At 36.0% G+C, this 17,995-nt stretch overlaps 1 long non-coding RNA gene across 7 annotated transcripts in view; it reads right to left on the reverse strand.

The window, feature by feature from the left end:
* The window catches only part of LOC116228674 (uncharacterized), a 357,464-nt gene that overhangs the window by 251,093 nt on the left and 88,376 nt on the right, over positions 1-17,995 (reverse strand). For all 7 annotated transcript variants that reach the window (XR_016458699.1, XR_016458698.1, XR_016458702.1 and 4 more), the window contains one exon: positions 10,940-11,055. This is a non-coding gene — a long non-coding RNA (uncharacterized LOC116228674). The remainder of the gene's footprint in view (positions 1-10,939; positions 11,056-17,995) is intronic.

Genomic DNA, 17,995 nt, shown 5'->3' on the forward strand with positions numbered 1-17,995 from the left:
GGCACAACAAAATATCTTGGATGCACATTCTATCCTGGTGGACCTTCCAAAAAAACTTCATATTTGAATTACACTCCTGACCACTGCTGGGATAAAGGACTGCAAGCCTAAGGGTGAGTGTGCAAGTAAAATTAACAACCACAAAGTTCCTGAAAGAGCATAACACGGCTACAATGCCATCAGGCAGTAATAGAGCACAGGCAATTTTGAAAACAACAGTGAGTGTATCCACATAAGCTAAGAATATACTAATGGCAGGTAGCTGGATCATTGTCACTTCATTCTGGAAAACTACATTCTATTTGAATTTAAGGATGGGAGGAGCACATATTTTTTCTACCTTCATTATCTGACAGTTTCATTCAACATCTTCCTGAGTTACTTCTTAGAAACAAAAGATCTTAATACTGATAGTCAAAGGCAGGAAACATACTTTTCTCAACTTAATTAATTGTGAGTACAAGAAGAAGTCCTGAGTAGCCAAAAGTAAATGAATAAGAGATTAATTACTTCAAGCACAGAAAGACAAGTTTCGCTACCAGTCGAAAAGGTACTTTTACATTCTGTGCTCATGCTCCTGAATGGATCTATTGCTAATTGATCAAGTACTGACAGAGAGGGTAAAGGACTGTAAAATAAGGGCTTGCAAATGTTGACTGTGATCTGAGATAAAGTTATCAGTCTTATTTATTGTAAAGATAATGAGGGAGTTAAGGAACTTAGATGGAGAAGTAATTATACTGTAGAACTCTGGTAACATTAATGATCTAAAAGCTATGCAGCAAGAAAGGCAGGCTATTTAGATAGCAATGATAATGACACAGACAGATGAAATATCTCCGACACAGACAAAATGCTAAGAAACAAGATAACAAATATATCTGTCACATCCACAACAGCAAGCCACATCTTTCCCCAGTCCAAACATACAAGTTCCTACATTGCCTAACCATTACTTGACCTGGCCCCTTGTTACAAAGAAAAGGCTCATCCTCACAAAATGACTCATTAATACCAAACCTCTGAATAAATCACTTTTTTTTTTTTTCCTGGAAAAATGGATCATGCAGTGCACACATGAAAATATTATGCTTTGGTTGTTAAGTTAAGCTTAACTGTGATCCTCACCTTAACATCAACATGAAAGAGGGGACTCAGCTGTGTAATAAAAGACAACTAAAGGCTCCTAATGTCCCTAATAACTCCAGTTTTTCTTAGTACCTCATGCTCCGTAGCTTCTTACTATTGATTGCAGTGTTTAAGCTATTTGAAATGTTTAATGCTATTACCCTAACTTCAGCTTTAGCTTAAAAAAGGAAACCCATTCATAAGTGAAATTGCACAATACAGCTTTGTGTTAGTATCAGCTTTCTCCTTCTCTCACTTGGATCTGTAGATTTAGTACATTCTGGTAAACCAAGGCTGGTGGCAACATTCTTATAACACTTCCCTCTATTCCCACCTCATAGATCAGCCAGTGGAAGTATAGAGGCCTCTCGGCCTTCCAAGGCTTACTAGGATGAAGTTCAGGGCTTGACCACCAACTTTATGTCCCTCTTCATTCTTTGCTATCTGTAATATTTCTGTTACTGGCTTTTCTATTCATCTGTACTATATAAATAGATCTGTTGTTCAGCTTGGTGGCATCTGTGAGACAGTAGATATTTGTCACATTCTGAGATATCTTTCTTTCTTTGGACTTTCAAAACACAGGTGTCACATTTGTGACACTCAAAGGTTCAAAATTTTCCTGTAATATCAACATTAGGTCAGCAAGACAAAAGTTAATCATACTAAAGGTGATATGCCTCTCACTGCTGTAAAAAGTAAAAGAAAAAAATTGAAATAACAAAGCTGACAAAGAGTGATAGCATAATATATTTCCATATATAAACAAGTAGACGGCTTCTGAACAGGAATATACTATGGACTGAAAAGTATTAGGACTTTTATTAGGCAAGGAAATTAGAGAGAATTCAAAAACAGAAAATAGCATGTCATTGTTCTGATCAGAACTGTTTTCTGGAGTGAAAAAACAGAATCTTTTTAATGCATGGAGGATGTTGGATGTAGTGGGATTTACATTATTGCTCACTGAATAATGTAGCTGTCATATCTGGGTTGTTGGGTTGGGTGTTTTTTTTTTTTTGTAGTTTGTACATCTGTTTTCTGGAAGACATCTGGACTCACATCTTGAAGCAGACAGCTAACTGACAAAAGAGATGTGCTATTATTTCTTGATTGCAGACATTTTCACAAAAATGACACCAAGCTAGAAGAAGCATATGTTCTTACCGGCTAAAATGTTACCCAGGACCACTGTCTTCTTCAGTTATAGTTTATCACTGCTTTCTTACAGCACTCAGCTAAGAAGGAGGGCAATATATGAAAGCAAAGAAGTCTAACAGACCAAGGAAACTTTTCTGTACTGTTCCCTTCAGTCTTTTACTTCTATCAGTTTTTTCTCTGTCTATTGAACTGTATGGCTGAGTAAAGAATCAAAGAAATGCACTTGTTAGAAATGACTCCTAGAATACAAATATCACATGCCGAAAGCACCAAAAGAATATCTTATGTACTTTATTGTCCTGTAAGTACTAATCTAACACATTACCTAGTCTGCAGCTGCTGCCCAAGAACTGCAGCTGTATCTTCCCTCAAAGCATGCAGTCGTACAACGGTATTGACCTACACAAAGAACCAGAAAGAGGACAGTCTCTTAGACACAGAGCTACTGCTTCTGCACCTATGAGGCAGAGTCTGACAGAAGTGGTAAGTAGCAGCCAAAGTAAGTCCAAGGCAGGGAACTTCTGCATAGGGGAGATCTCTCTAAGTTTTCCTACAAGCCCTCATCAGGTAAAAATTAGCAAGCCAGAATAAAGGAAGCAGGGGTTCAAACACCAGATATGAAAAACCATATATGAAAAACAAAACAAAACAAAACAAAAAACCCTCTAACAAGTTTCTCCATTCAGAATTTGGTGAAAACATTAAAAAATTAAAAATTAAAAAAAAAAAAAAAACCAAACAAAAAACCAACAAAACAAATGCATAAAAAGGATTTCCACTTGCACTTAATTGAAGCCACTGACATAAATTAGTTCAGACCATCTGAGAGTCAAGCCTGTAACATTACTGTTTTATATCACCTTTATTTTTTAAAACCTCTACTGATTTTAATTAATTTCTCCTCTCTGGGCTAACTGGCTCAAAGCCGTTTAAATAAAAGGTAGGAATAGGGACTCACAGAGGAAGCAGAACTTTTCCTCCGAGCTCAAAAATCTTTAACAATTCTAGCTGAAGGGGAGTTTGAGGGCACTGAGTATTCTCAATATTGTTAGGTATTTGCTTTTATTATCAGGATTCAGAAGTAGATTATGTTTCATATGGGTAGTCCTATGCTTTGTCTCAAACTTGCCTTGGTCTGACCAAATTTCCAGTCTCAGCAAACATGACAGGAAAAAACCTCAAAGCAACAATGCTGATCTGATACAAAGCTCTCTGTGCAGAACGCATTTTGAAATTACATGAACAGAGAAAGGACTGTATAACTGTCATCTGCAGAACAACATACTCATTCTTTATGGCATACTACACAATCTATATTGCAACAACAGCCTTCACTGGAGCACTTACCTAAGCTCTCAGACATGTAACCTCTTACTCCTCTCTCATTCAGGCACAAAAAAATCTCCTAACTGATCACAGAGGGCATTTACTGTTGGGTTAATCTGGGTGGTCTGGAGATGTAAATGAAAACCAGAATGCTTCTTTCATTCCAGGCAGTAGCTTAGAAGCATTTTCTCAGTGCGAGTACTTATCATGTGCCTTCCTATAATTCATCACATGTTCAGAAGCCAAACAAATTATCCTGTAATCCAGTGAGAAAGTATCAAAGCTGATTCTTTCTGCCTTATTGCATTTGCTTCCAGAAGTCAGAGGATATATTTGTGCAGAGTGTACAGAGCAAATGATCACACAATAACTCCAATATAGCTTTGAAGCAGAAATAATCACAGCAGAGGTAAGTTAACCAGGATGCTGGTTTTTTTTTCAACGAAGATCATTTCAGGCAGTGAGTAGTGGAGAGCCCTGCTTCCCATGTGGATTGCCAGAGCAACAGGAGAGTGAACTGGAGCAGTGCCGAAAACATCATATTCATATTTCTTCTATTCAAGTTCTAAAAGGAACAGACTACATAGAAAAAGCTCCCTAATTCACATAGGTTGCAAACCCTTCTTAATGACATGAAAATTCAGGGGTTTTATATTGAAATGAACTTCAGAAGTATTGCTAATTAGTTGAGCAAGATGCGGGCAAAAAACTACTTATATGCATCCTTGTTCCCAAGATGAATACAAACCAGTTGCAACACTTGGATATATGCAATTACATTTGTCAGTTTTTAAGTACACATACACATTGTATCATTTCATGGGCAGACAGTAGAGAGCCACATTTTTAAATTCAAGACACTTTCTAACTCCTTTGTCTGAAAGTTTTGCCAGAGAAATGGAAAATAGCAAGAATAATGGTAGTGCTGTTATGGTTCTGCCTTCTGGCTGGGAGACTGTTATGATAAATCTTGTCCAAACAAGATGAACCAACTCTAAGCAGCTTAGATCTCTGTCTAGCTGTTACATTTCTTCCTATTCACAGATCAGGATTTGTGCAAATTCAGAAGCATAAAAGGTTTAAAATGTCAAGGCAGGATTGCCAATTCTATAGGTATTCTCTTACATTTATTTAGTGATAAAACGAGCTTACTCTGCTTCTTTTCAGTTTCATAGTACATTCTCTTTTTCAATCCAGTCAGTCTTCAGCTGTGTTAGAAAACAAGAAAACCATCCCTCAGGCCACTGCAAGCATTGTAAACGTGTGAGATGATTTTTAATTGCAAGTAGCTTTTATTCAGGGTGTTTTCTCCCATTTGGAAGAAGTTCTGCAGAAAGAGAGGCCTGTATTTAAAAAACATTCTTATTTACAGGTAGTGCAGGTTGTGCAGCCAGGCTTTTCTTGGGCTACTGAGGAAAACTGGAAATCTAACATTTTTAAACTAGAGATCCACATCAATGAACAAAGGAACAATATAAGTGCCCACTACTAAAGAAATACAGACATAAGCATTCAGCCCTCTCACCTTTCAGTTTGCTAAAAAGGTAATTAGCCAAGACAATTATGAGATCAAGACAATTTATTTTATGGATAATTGTATGCACTTTGAATATGAGTAGGTTTAGAATGGTTCACAAAATTATTAAAGCTGTTCAAATCAGAAGCTTGTTTCCTGATGGCTTGAGGTTTCTTTTCCCACACAGTAGTTTCAGCTTTGCCAGACAATATCAAGTGGAAATTTGTACTCCTACTTTCAGCACTATAGCAGAGTAGTTACAAAAGCCAGAGGAAATCATCTAAAACTACACATCACATTATACTGCATGAGATGGTTCAGTCCATAGTGCATTAACTGTCATCCACTGCAATGGCAGCTTTCCCTACCACTTAAGGGAAAATGCAATGTGAAACCTCCTTCAGAGTATGTACCATTATGAAAAAAATCCTCAGAGCAAAAAACGATGTTTTTTGTTTAAACTTGACCTGGTTAATAATGAATATAGATAAAATAAGATTAAGATGCTTAGTAAAATTTCTACATTGCATGAAGTACTTTATTATATTGTTAGGATGTAATACCACAGCTTAATACTGCACATCTGCTCTCTTAAGGTGAAGTGCCACAAGAAATCTCCAATATTTACATTCAGGATTTGTACCAGTAGGTTTCCTTGTTCATTTAATAAATGTTTTAAACTTAAACTTGCACATCTTGTTGTTAAGATGTATCATTTCAACAGGGAAACAAGTATCTAAATAAAACCAATGAGTTCAGTTCATTGTTTAAAGAGCAATGAGCTGTACTCACTGAACTATTTTCCTTCTGCCAAGGAACCTGCCCTCAAAGTAGTAACCCTTCTCCCTCTGACATACCCACCACCTGACTTGTCTGCCCATCTTTTGCTAGGACTGATGTTGGAGCAGCGTTAAATTGTCTTCAACATTGGAATTCAATAGCAAGTACAATAAATATTTAATTAGAAACACAGCCTTGACATTAGAGAATGTAGGACTAAAATGTTGCTGCTTGTTATAAACAAACAAACAAAAAAAAGCCTACATAGTGAATGTCAAAATACCAATGACACTAAGGGGAAAAATGAGCCACTTAAAAACTATGCATTGAAAAAAAAGCATAATAATAAATGAATGACTCAAAGGGCTAAACCAGGTAGACTCAGTACAACAGGCTCGTGCTTAATTATACAGGAAGACCACAGCAATTTCACTAGAAGCCATAAGTAAAAAAAACACAGAGGGAGAAAAAGCAAAGAAAATTGAAATGACAAAACTGTCAAGGTAGGTTGGTTACTGATGTATTTGGGAGGTAGCTTGGAGTGTGGTACTATGATAATAAATAAATAATACTATACTGCATTTATGCAGTGCCCTTCAGTGACAGACCAAGGTGCTTTTCCAGGTGAAACACACTGCAGCAGCAAAACACTGCTGGCACATCAATGCCTCTTTAACATTGATGTAGAATTGCCTCCAGTAGAACTGATTTAAATTCCATGGTATTTTAAAAAATTTGGAAAGTCATTATCACAGAAAATAAAAGAACCTACACTTGACAACTCCAAATTAGAATTAAAAAACATTCTAGGGGGAAAAAAAAGCTCGTAGGTGTCAGTAGCAGTAAGAGCCAAGATCAATGTTGATCAAAGAAAGACCAAATAGATGTTTATGCAGTTATGCATGTAATACTGTAATGAACCAATTTAATGTAACAGTTTTCATGCTCCAGGTATTTCCTAAAGAATAGATGCAATAGCTTTAATCCATATAAAACACAAACACAAGGGTTCAGAGTCAGGCAACAGTGAAGCAGAAAGTAGAAAAGAAGTTGAAGCTCTACTGCAAAATAACCCACTGTCATTAGCATTTAACTGTTATAAAACAATGCCTTGAGCAGTAGTCCAGAGCCAACATTATTTTAAGTGGTTTACCAACAGCATCCACAGTTTTAGACTCTAGAATTCTTGACCTTACTCTTAAAAACGATTGCAATTAAAAAAAAAAAAAAAAAAAAAAAAAAGATAATGCTTGGCTTCAGCAGCATACTTACAATTATTTTTTCTGCTAAGCCAGGAGGTACAAATGAAACCTCATGCTAAATGCTAAACCTCAAACAACCTCCAATGACAAATTAAAACTTTCAATTACATGAAGTCAAAATTGTTTTCATCAATACCACCCATCTATTATTAAAGCAATTCTGGTAGAATTTTGTAATAGGTAGATATGAATCTCCAGGATGTATCAAAGCTCTGAGAAATATAAACCATCTAATAGATGAAAAGAAGTCCAAATGATTCTTTAAGGGGACAATTGCTTACCATCTGTGATTTAATTAAGACCATGAGCTATGTGCCATGAACAAAGGCTGTCAGAGTACACGGTGGATTGACCGAGGAGAAAAGGAAGAGGACTTTCAGAGTGCTTCAGGGCTTTGGAACTCAAGACAGGATGGATGAATCTTTCATTTAGTCTAATTAATATGCATCTGTTTTAACTGATCACTTTTGATTAGTGCTGCAGTTTTCACTTTGTACTTTGACTGAAGAACTCTGGTAAATGCAAATGGAGGTGAAAAAGTGAATGACAAAGGCAACAAAAATGAAAAATGAATTTCAATAAACCAGGCAAAAAGGAAAAGATATTAATTAACATCTTTTAAGTTTTGATGACACTATTGGTTCAACCGGTAAGCAAAAAGCAACTTAGGAAATCTCTTAACCGGTTTTCCTCTTTTATTTTTGTTTTTCAAAGCTGCTTATTTTAAATGACACTGATAGCTCAAGAGACCGATACTTAGACTATGTGCTGTACATTATCCATATTGTCTAATAGATCACTCAGCGTCACACAGCACTATTTCTGCCCTTGTACCGGATGACTGAGATATTTGGAGGCGGAGGATAACAATTCGCTAAGAGATTTTGGTTGGTAATAGAATCTTTTTTTGAAGATAATAGAAGCCTGAGTGATTTAAATAACTTGGATGAATAACACGAATAGCAAGACATCAAATAATGGGACTTATGAATCACAGCAGAAAAAACTTCGCAGTTTACTTTTCACAAGTTATGTGCTGCTACCTTTTTTTTTTCTTTCTGTTGCTCAGACAAGCAGTAGAAATAAAATTAAACCTTTGGCATAGCAACTAACCAACAACTACTTTAGACTCCTCAGAAACACAAATTTCACTAATTTTTGCACTATGTCTTACACACAGCTTACAATTGCACAACATTAAAATAATCTCCCTTACTTGAACTAGATCTAATTGCAAAAAAAAAAATTACAAATTTTTGTTCGATCCCAAGTTTCTGAGCATCAAAATGCAGACAATCCAAGGGGTGTTGACTATAAAGATCCTAACAGTAAAGAAATTAAGAAGTCTTTGATTGGTATCTCCTTTTAAAGCCATCTCTAAGCAAATCCACTCCCTGCTACTACATCCAGAGATTCTCCTCTACGTCACTTACGACTAGCTCATTTCTGGGGAAATTAGATTCATTAATATAAGAGAAGTGACTGCTAATACTTAAGCATTATCAAGATGACAGATATTCCTTTGTTGCTAGTAAAACAGAATTCCATTTTATCAGATGCTTCAAGTTTGTCCCATTTCCTTTGAATCTGAAAAGCACTGTGATTGTAATTTTGCCTGTACTTCATTCATGTTACTGCAGGAATATTATCATCCTACAGTGATACACAGGGCTAAGCTATTGTGTTTTCTCTATAAGCAATCATGTAGCTACTGCTTCCCCTGTATTTGGCATGTGAAAATACACATGAAATTTGAAAATTTAAAGCAGTCCAATATACAGATATACATGTACACAAACCCAAACATCCCACACCCTGGCTTGGATTCATTTCACTCACCTAAGGAAACAAAAGGAGACAGCCACCTCCAGCTCCCTATACAATGAATAGAGGGAGGGAGGTTCTGAGAGCAATTAAACTCAAAGAGAAGACTTGGTTTGTGTTTAGAAGGACAAATGTCACACTTCAGTGCTGTAAACAGTGTACTTTTAAATCATATTTACTCTCTCTTTACATCAAAATTTCTGACACACACTTCATCAAACACACGATATAAAAGACTGATATAATACATACTAGACTTTCTGCTTATTCATGGAAATTTCAAGTGAATTTGTGCATCTGGCCTCCGAGCATGACATTACCCCTATTGCCCAACTGTACACGTGGTCTACAACATTCTTTAGGACATAAAATTTTTGCTGAGATTTAATGCATAACAGCATTTTCTTTGCCTAAGGTACAGCCCATATTTTAACCACAAAAAGGGACTTACGTGGGATCCACTCCCCTCAACTTGAGAGTGTTTCTCATACCTAGGAAGTTCTCCCAGGAGCTCAGAACAGACCTGCTTCCTGATGGAGATTCCAGCCCTCAGAATTTTACTTTAACACATTAATGCACCTTTCACGTATTTTATTTATTTTTAAGTTGTATCTGCCTGAAAGTTGATTGAGACTGTTCAGTTTGATTTTGCCGAAGGCACTAGGTGGCACTGTGCTCTGTCTTTTGCTCACCCCCATCTTGCTGAAATCTGCCCAGGTTCACCAATTTATATTATCTTCCCAAACACTGCTTGCATGTTAATGAAAAGATTCTTAGCACCCATCATTATGCCTTGCCACCCATCTCCAAGTTTCTATCCTGTTGGATATTTTGTTAAATAGCCAGTGCTGTTGAACTCAGCTACATTTTTTAAATTATGTTTGCCTGCCTAAAAATACAGTTTTCCTCCATTTGGCATTTTGAATGGACACTATCCACTATCTCAACAAGCTCACTATCACAACAAAGGAAGCACAAATACCCAAGCCCTGCAGAAAGATTCATCAGCACTCTTTTCTTCTAATACTGCACTGGGTGATACTTTTACAATACAGCATAGAATGTTAAATTTGTAAATCTACAATTTTAGTTACTTGCTTCTATCCATGCCATTCAGACTCTGCCTAAAAGCTTATACAGCCCTTCCAGTCTTTTGTTGTTATTCTAATGTCCATACATAAAAGGTGATGGGCACGCAATATGTATTTATGCAGACAAATCTGGAGTAAGAAGTAGGTTTTGCTCAGAAGAGCTTTTAAACCACAAAAGAGTTTGCTCAACTATAAAGCAATCACATTAGAAGGAAAAGTGGATCTCCCATTTTCCAACCTATTACCCTGTTCTCTAGAACACATACAAATTTGGCATTACAACTTCTTTTGTAACCACATTCTATCAATCCTTTTGAGATGTGTCTAAATTGATTTTTTCCTTCTTTGCAGGCTTGTGTATTATTTTAGTAGAAAGTTAAAAGCCTTTTGAAACTATAGTGATCTGTAAATATTTAATCAGTAAGAAAGTTTTAGTCTGTAAAAGTATAAATATATATGTATAGCCATACATTCTTTACACAGTGCAAAAATAATTCCAAATGGAGTTTACCCCAGCAGATAATTCATGTTATTTGACATTTATCACTAAGTTCTCCTTTTGATTTCACTCCATGTGTTTTGCCAAAGAATTTAAAGTCAAAATAGTATTCAGTCCCTAAGTATAAAGGCAACATCCCCAAGAAGGACAGAGCATTCCTACCAAATGCACTACACACACACTTTGAGTTTCACATATCAGAAATCTGCACAATAGTTACTGTACAATCTAAAAAAAAAACCAAGCAGAAGCTAAAAACAATGTTGAGAGACTGCTACTCAAAATGAAATGTATGCATCTTATCTGTCCTAGTATGATAATGCAAAGCAAATGGTTTAAACTCTGTACCTACCTGTGTCACTGAGTTGCTGGTCGATTTTATGAAAGTCACTGCCTCTTTCTCTTGCATTAGTCCCCTACTCTTCTGTTCATTGAATTTCAGCTGGAGCTGTCTTTCCTAAAGTGCACCTACAGCATGCAACATATATTAAAAAAAAAAAAAAAAAAAAAAAAGTTGTTTTAACAGTAAGTACTCCTTTGGTACTATGCTAACTCTAGCAACTTTGTATACTGATACTAATTCGAGAAAGCATCTGTTTACATAATACTTACTCCTAAATTACTTCTCTCAGAATTTCCTGCAGATTTAAAGTTTACCTGTTATCAATCACAGTTCCAACAGTTCCAAGTTAGTTATTTTTAACATTAACAAGATTCTGAAGCCAACATGTACTGAAATCTGGGTATGACAGTTAAGGGAAATTAAACCAATGAAGCATAAACCAAAATGATACAGTTTGTTCATTTTCAGTCAGACATGAAAGTTCATTCTAGATGTTAAAAAATAATAATAATAAAATCAGGAAATGCTCATATCTGAAATTGCTTCCCAAGAGCAACATGTTAAATGCTTCCACTGTACTGTTTTTTAAGCTCTGAAAGATGAAAAGTATCATAATACAGTGTAGTGGCAGTCAATATTTCTGTTTTGCAGAAACACAGAACATTATTAGTTATAAAATGAGTGTTTCTGAAGTGCAGCTTTAGAAATTTAATTTTTGAAAGACCTACAGTGCAAAAGAGGAACACATACTTTACAATTCAAGGAAAATATTTCTGTTTAGTTTTTCTACTTTCTGTAACTATGTTTTTATTAAAAATTATATTACTAACAAATACTTACTAACTCATAGTTTACAAAAATAAACTGACAGCTGCAGTGTCACATTTTTATACTTTACCTATGCGTAGTGACTGGTTTTTTTTGTCATGAATCAAATGACTGTTGTGTCTGCTGGAGGGATTATGTACTAGCTAGCATATATAAAGCAATGAGTGGAAATGCCAGGAGTGCTGAAATTCTGGAAGACTCCACCACCTGGTGACTTTCTACATGAGTCAGGAAACTGTAGGTACCCATTTCATGAAACCTTGACATTCAGCATCCTTCATTAACAGATTTACTAATTTTCCACTCCTCAAAAGGGATTTTTTTTTAATTGGCACTTTTTTTTCTCCACTCTGTCTCACAGAAATTATTCCTAATTAATTAAAATGAAATTCTTAAGATGTGTGAGTTCATTAATTTCTTTAATGAGAAAGAACATTTTGGACCTTATTATTAGACCGTCATCAGTATCTGTTAGACAGTTAAATTAATAAAGTGATTATATTCAAATAAGTCAGGCATTTGCATTTTATTTTTAACATTACATGTCCCCCTCACTTGCTGTGGGACTGAGGAAGCTTTACTGGTCACGCAGAAGTAATATGGGTTGATTTCAGCACGCTGCATGCCTGGACCCTCCAGGTGTATTTGGGGACAGAACAGCTATGGTCTAGGAGAAGTCTCCTGGTCTACTGAAATCTCAAGGAACGATTCAAGTATAGGCATCCCTTAAAAATTGTTAGAATTGTTAGAAAGCAAAAGGCTTGAAAGAAAAATAGAAAGTGGACACATTATATCCTTGAAAGAATAAGATAAAGGGGGACACAGCAATAATTTGCTTCTGCACTTCACTTCCATACACTACTGACAGACTGTGAAAAATATCCATTGGCTAAAAGCAATATACAAGGTGGAGCTAGAACTCCAAATGTCTCCTGTTCTTGTGAAAAGCCATGGGTGTTTTGTAATGATCTCAACATGCATCTTTCTCAAAAGTGACACTCCAACTATGCAGCATCCCTTTCAAGCTTTCCTAGGACACCTCCAAACACATGAGAGACATATAACCTTAGTTTAAAAAGAAGTGCTACCACTTCGAAAATCTTCAGTCAGTCAGATGAAAAAAGTCTGGTATCAGTTAAAACATTCATTTACAAATCCTTTTAACTCACAAAGCCCAGATATTATTTTTAATAACAGGTTTATGCTTTACACATATCCTTGCAAACTGAAACATCGGTGCTGAAATTTTTTGCTCTCAAACATTTTTCTGTTGACAATGTGTCGTGGTTTTGTGATTTTCGGTTTTCGGTATTCCATATCATAACATCATGTAGGGCACTGGGAGCTCAACTGTTAATGGTCAAGTTCTGGGTACCTGCCCAGAAGAGAAGAAGAACTACATTCCCCAGGGGACTTTGCGGTCACAGAGAGGAGATATAACTCCTGGCAAGGTCACCTGATCTGCTCTTCTTCGTCTGCTCTTCTTCGTTGGCGCTTCTTCATCTCCCTGCTGCTCAACTGGACTGCGAATTGCACCTCAGCACTGTGATGAGGCCTATCCACCTTTTGGACATTCTCTCTCTCATTATATTTGATTTATTAGCTTCAATTTTAATTATATTGTATTATAGAGTGTTAACTTGCATTCCAATAATATATTTAGTAAATTAGTTTGTTTCTCCTCAGATCGTTGCTGCTGTTTTTAATTATCTTGGGGTCCCCTGTTCCCTTTTCCCAGAGGCGCGGATTTTGCGAAATCCCTCTGCCCCGCTGGGCAAGGAACCGGGCCAAACCAGCCCATAAACCATTGACACAATGCAACCATCTTTTTCTTCTTTTCAGCATTTTAGAATATGTGAGGTTAACAAAGATGAAGTCCATGACAAAACTGCTCAGCTAAATGGTGTGGATGCAGAGCGTGCCTGCAGAGCCAGGAGCCAAAAGCCACAGGCAGGCAGGAAGGTCTTTGATGTAAACTAAGAGCAAAAAATGCCATTTTCCCATTCTAACTGAACCTAACTAACATTCAAACATTATCTTGTTCTTCACAGGAGGTGGGCCAGTAACCCAATTCAAATATTTACCAAAAATTCATACAACCACTACATCATATTCTAAAATATTCTAAAATATATTGATGTTTCTCTTTACATTACAGCAAATCACATCAGTTCAGTGACAGATCCACAGTAAAAGATGAAAATTATATGCACATGTTGGCCTATTTAGTTATCCTCTCACTGAGAGATGCTATTTAAGTCATTCATCCAATTATACATAGAAACAAAACTAACATAACATTGTATGTACAGCATCACATTTCAGATTTTAAAATGTTCTAATGTAGTACTTTACATATAATAATCCCATGACTGGCAAGTGTGTTTAGTTTTCTTCCTGCGATGCAATGCTTATTTCTAAAGATATAAAGTAACATTTCTTTTTGGATCGGGTGCTAAATTAGGTAGGTCCTGTTGTTTTAAATTCATATTTTAAAAGCACTTTTCACTAAGATCTGACCTTTCATAAAACAGAATGCTCAGGTCCACAAGAAAACAAATGAAGTTCACAGTTAGAATTTATGTTGAATTCTAATTAATACATGAAGGAATATCTACCTGTGCTCATGTAGAAAGATATTAGTTTGCTTAGCAGGAAACAGTCAACAATTATATATATGCATTATGATCCACTGGGTAGATGATCTTGTAGGTTCAGATAGATGTTAATGGAACAGCTGCCAGATAACAGTGTGGCTTCGGAAATACATATTCTGCCATTTGTTATGCCACTGTCATGGCATACATCTGCCTGCCTGATCCAAAGACCACCAAAGCTGACAGTAATCTGTTCAGTGACTTATGTAGCCATTGGTGCAGACTCAAGACAAATTCAAATCTAGACAGGTAGATAGATGCTGTAATATCCTATTAAAATAGATTTAATTGGGCTTAAATACTTCACTTTGTTCTTAATGTATGTGTTAGATAAGTTGCACTGTTCCAAAGTTGACTGTGGTGGGTTAATATGGTGGTCCCAAAGCAGCTTTCTTGTCTGCTTAACACAATGCCACCATCCTTTACAGAGACCATTTTCATGGCTATAACATCAATACTTTATTTTTATAGTATTAGACAAAATCTTCTCTACTATTAGAAAAAGTAGTTTCTAGTGCTTAAGTAGCAAGATTCAGTAATATATTCAGCAATGAATTCTTTGCATCCATCATTGCATAATTTTTTTTTTGTTGTTGTTTATGTGCAGCTTCTTTAAAATTATTTGACTGTTTACTGTTCAGAATGGAAAGGGTAAATTAAAGAGTACTTCAGTTGTCTCATGGACTGCTCATTATCAAGAAAGAAATGCTTTACACCTTCCCAAACTGCCAGCATATTTGTACTATAACATTTTTAAGCCGACTGCAACTTCTCTCCAATTGCAATATTTAACTCCATATTATAACCTGACAGCATCTCTTCTCTGCCCAGTGCTGCATTACCTACCACAGGAGTACAACTGCTGCATCACCTTGTTATCACCATCAACAGAACAGACAGTGACATGTTCCAACAGAGGGCAACACACTGCAAATAAAAGGTACAACACTGCCTTTTAGATGTGATACACATCAGCTATTAATGCTATGCATACTTTTTTCTAAGCAGACAAGTAATATGACAACCACAAGCAATATGCAAAGAAAGATCTTATTTCCTTGTTTCCAAAAGCTGTCTATAGGGAGTAATATGGAGTATCAGCTGCATGAGGAAATGGAAGACAAGAGAGAATAAAAAGCTGATTGTCTTCTGTGTACAAAGCATCCAGTGGCATAGAAAAAGATATACTGTAAGAATAAAAATGAGGAGACTGTTGAGGACATCATTAATATCCACATAATATTCTTCCAGAGTGACAGACAAGATCTTTTTCAATGTTTTTACACAAACCATCTCCTTAAGTCACACGATGAGTACCTTAGCTTGGCACTCTTGGCAATTGCAGCTCCCCAGCCATCACCCAACCTGTCACTGTCACAACCTGCTCAGTGTGGAGTCCATCCCTCTTCTCTCTGCTCCCCAGTTTCCTTCAGCTCTGAAGACCTACAGTTTTCAGGTGATATGCAAAGTACTTTCATCAGCGCTGCAGTCTTCTCTCTCACTAGCAATGCTTCTATCTACCTCAATCCCCATCAATCTAACAACAGAAATGCCAGAAAACAGGTTCAGGATCATTGACATATTTTTTATAAGTTCTGCTAGGTTTTGCATATTCAGACTTTGTTATTCTATTTGCTCTCCTTTTTTTCACTGAAATTACAAGAAATATTCTTACCAATACTTCAATATAATGCTAAAATATGTTAAGTACAGTAAATTTCTCAGTAAAAACTCTGGTCATCTTCATACTTCTTCACATTTTATTAACTTCAACTGTCTTATCTTCCAGACCAAAATGCTGCTCAAGCTAATAAGCACACACTTAAATAGCATATTGTAAAAGACTTAAATGACTACATGCCTAGATACCAAATGCAAATCAAAACTCCTGTGAAAGCCACAAGAAAATGCTTTAAAATAGCTATCAAGAATAAGAAATGCTTAGATAATGAGAGACTTACACAGCTAGATTAAGACTTTAAACATTCAAAAGAGATTGTTTTCTTTCTATGTATTAAAATCCTATTAGAAAGGAAATTAACAGAAAAGTACTAAGCATGCAAAGTGAAAAGCAAAGAACTGCAAAGCATACAAATCAGTGTGAAGTTAAGGGGAACTCCCGTGGAATTCAACAAAAGGACATGGTATTTTTTTTTCTAACACAGCATGCTAAAATAGCCAGGAAGCAATACTGGAATGTTCTTCAGGAATTTCTCCTTCCAAAGACCTCAGATAGTATACAAAGCAAAAACAAAGAATGAAAAACTCTGAACTTTCAGACTAACAAAAGAAAAATAAAAATCGAAAACTATAGTCAGACAAGTATTCAAGGATGTTGGGAGCAGCAATAATGTCATGAGAGGAATTGCATTTTTCAAGTTCAATTTCCCCAGAACAGTACAGAGTATGGTCCTTTACCTCAACCTTCATTCAGTAACAGACTTTTGAAAAGGTCTATAGAGGACAGCTTCCAGTTTTCCACAGAAGTATTTATATTGCCTTGTGGCAGGCTCCATACTCTTCCCACAGAAAACGTAAGGATTCAGTGAAGGTTAGAGCCTTATCTGACTCAGTCTCTTCTTGCTAAAGCTCTCAATAAATTACTTTAGCACTTCAGCATTTTTCTTTCTGTAAAATAATAAGTAAAAGATTTTGCATAGGGCATCCTTTGAAAAATTCTATATCATAGGGAGGGTTGTTCCATGTAGGATCCATGCTTCAGCAGTTCAACTGTTTCAGTTATTCAGAAAAACTAATCCATCTAGGGTTTCACTCTAGAATCCTACACAATGGTTTTCTATCAGTATGTGGTGTGCTTAACTTGGATTATACTGTGGTTTTATAGTAGTTTTAATAGTTTAGAACAATGTTTGGCAAATGCACTAACTGTAATTAGATGGCTTTTTCAGACAATGATTGCATATAACTGTGCACACAGAATATTGAGCCCAACTGAGTCCTCATTTCAGACAGGACCTCTTCTGTAAGAGCAACATGAAAATTTTCTGGCTTACAACCATATTAGCAGAGTAAGCAATTACTTAGAGTGTATAGCATAAAGCCAACTAGCATGAAGTCACATAAAACCAAGTTGAGAAAATACAGAGCTAATTCTAACAAGATATGAAAGCCTTGTACAAAGTCATGGCTTTTTAAACAAGAATAAATGATTAAGTTAAAATGCTTGTCCAGCATGTTTTTGTGTGAATGGATGATGACAAAATACTAGAGCACTAAAGTTCCAGTAGGTTCCAAGATTTTAGAAGTTTGCTACTTCAGACTTCTTTGTATTGAGCTAAGAACATGGCAGTTTTTGTCTTGACTGGCTTATATATAGTAAAAAGAATAATTACCACTTAAAATTTTCATTAATCCTCATTTCAGTATAACTAGATGAAGTGATAGGAATATCTTCTCTATTGCATTGTTGTTTTTCCTTAGCATCAAGGAACAATGACACAACTTATTTACATAATTACCTTAAGTTAAAGGAGGATCACAATTTAACACATGACTTGCCATTATTTCCACTGGAGCTTCTACAAGCTCCTGCCAAATACCTGGCAGTATTTTGCAATGA

Source organism: Phasianus colchicus, chromosome 18 (assembly GCF_987193195.1).
Source record: "Phasianus colchicus chromosome 18, bPhaCol1.hap1.1, whole genome shotgun sequence".
NCBI classification, from domain to species: Eukaryota; Metazoa; Chordata; class Aves; order Galliformes; family Phasianidae; genus Phasianus; species Phasianus colchicus.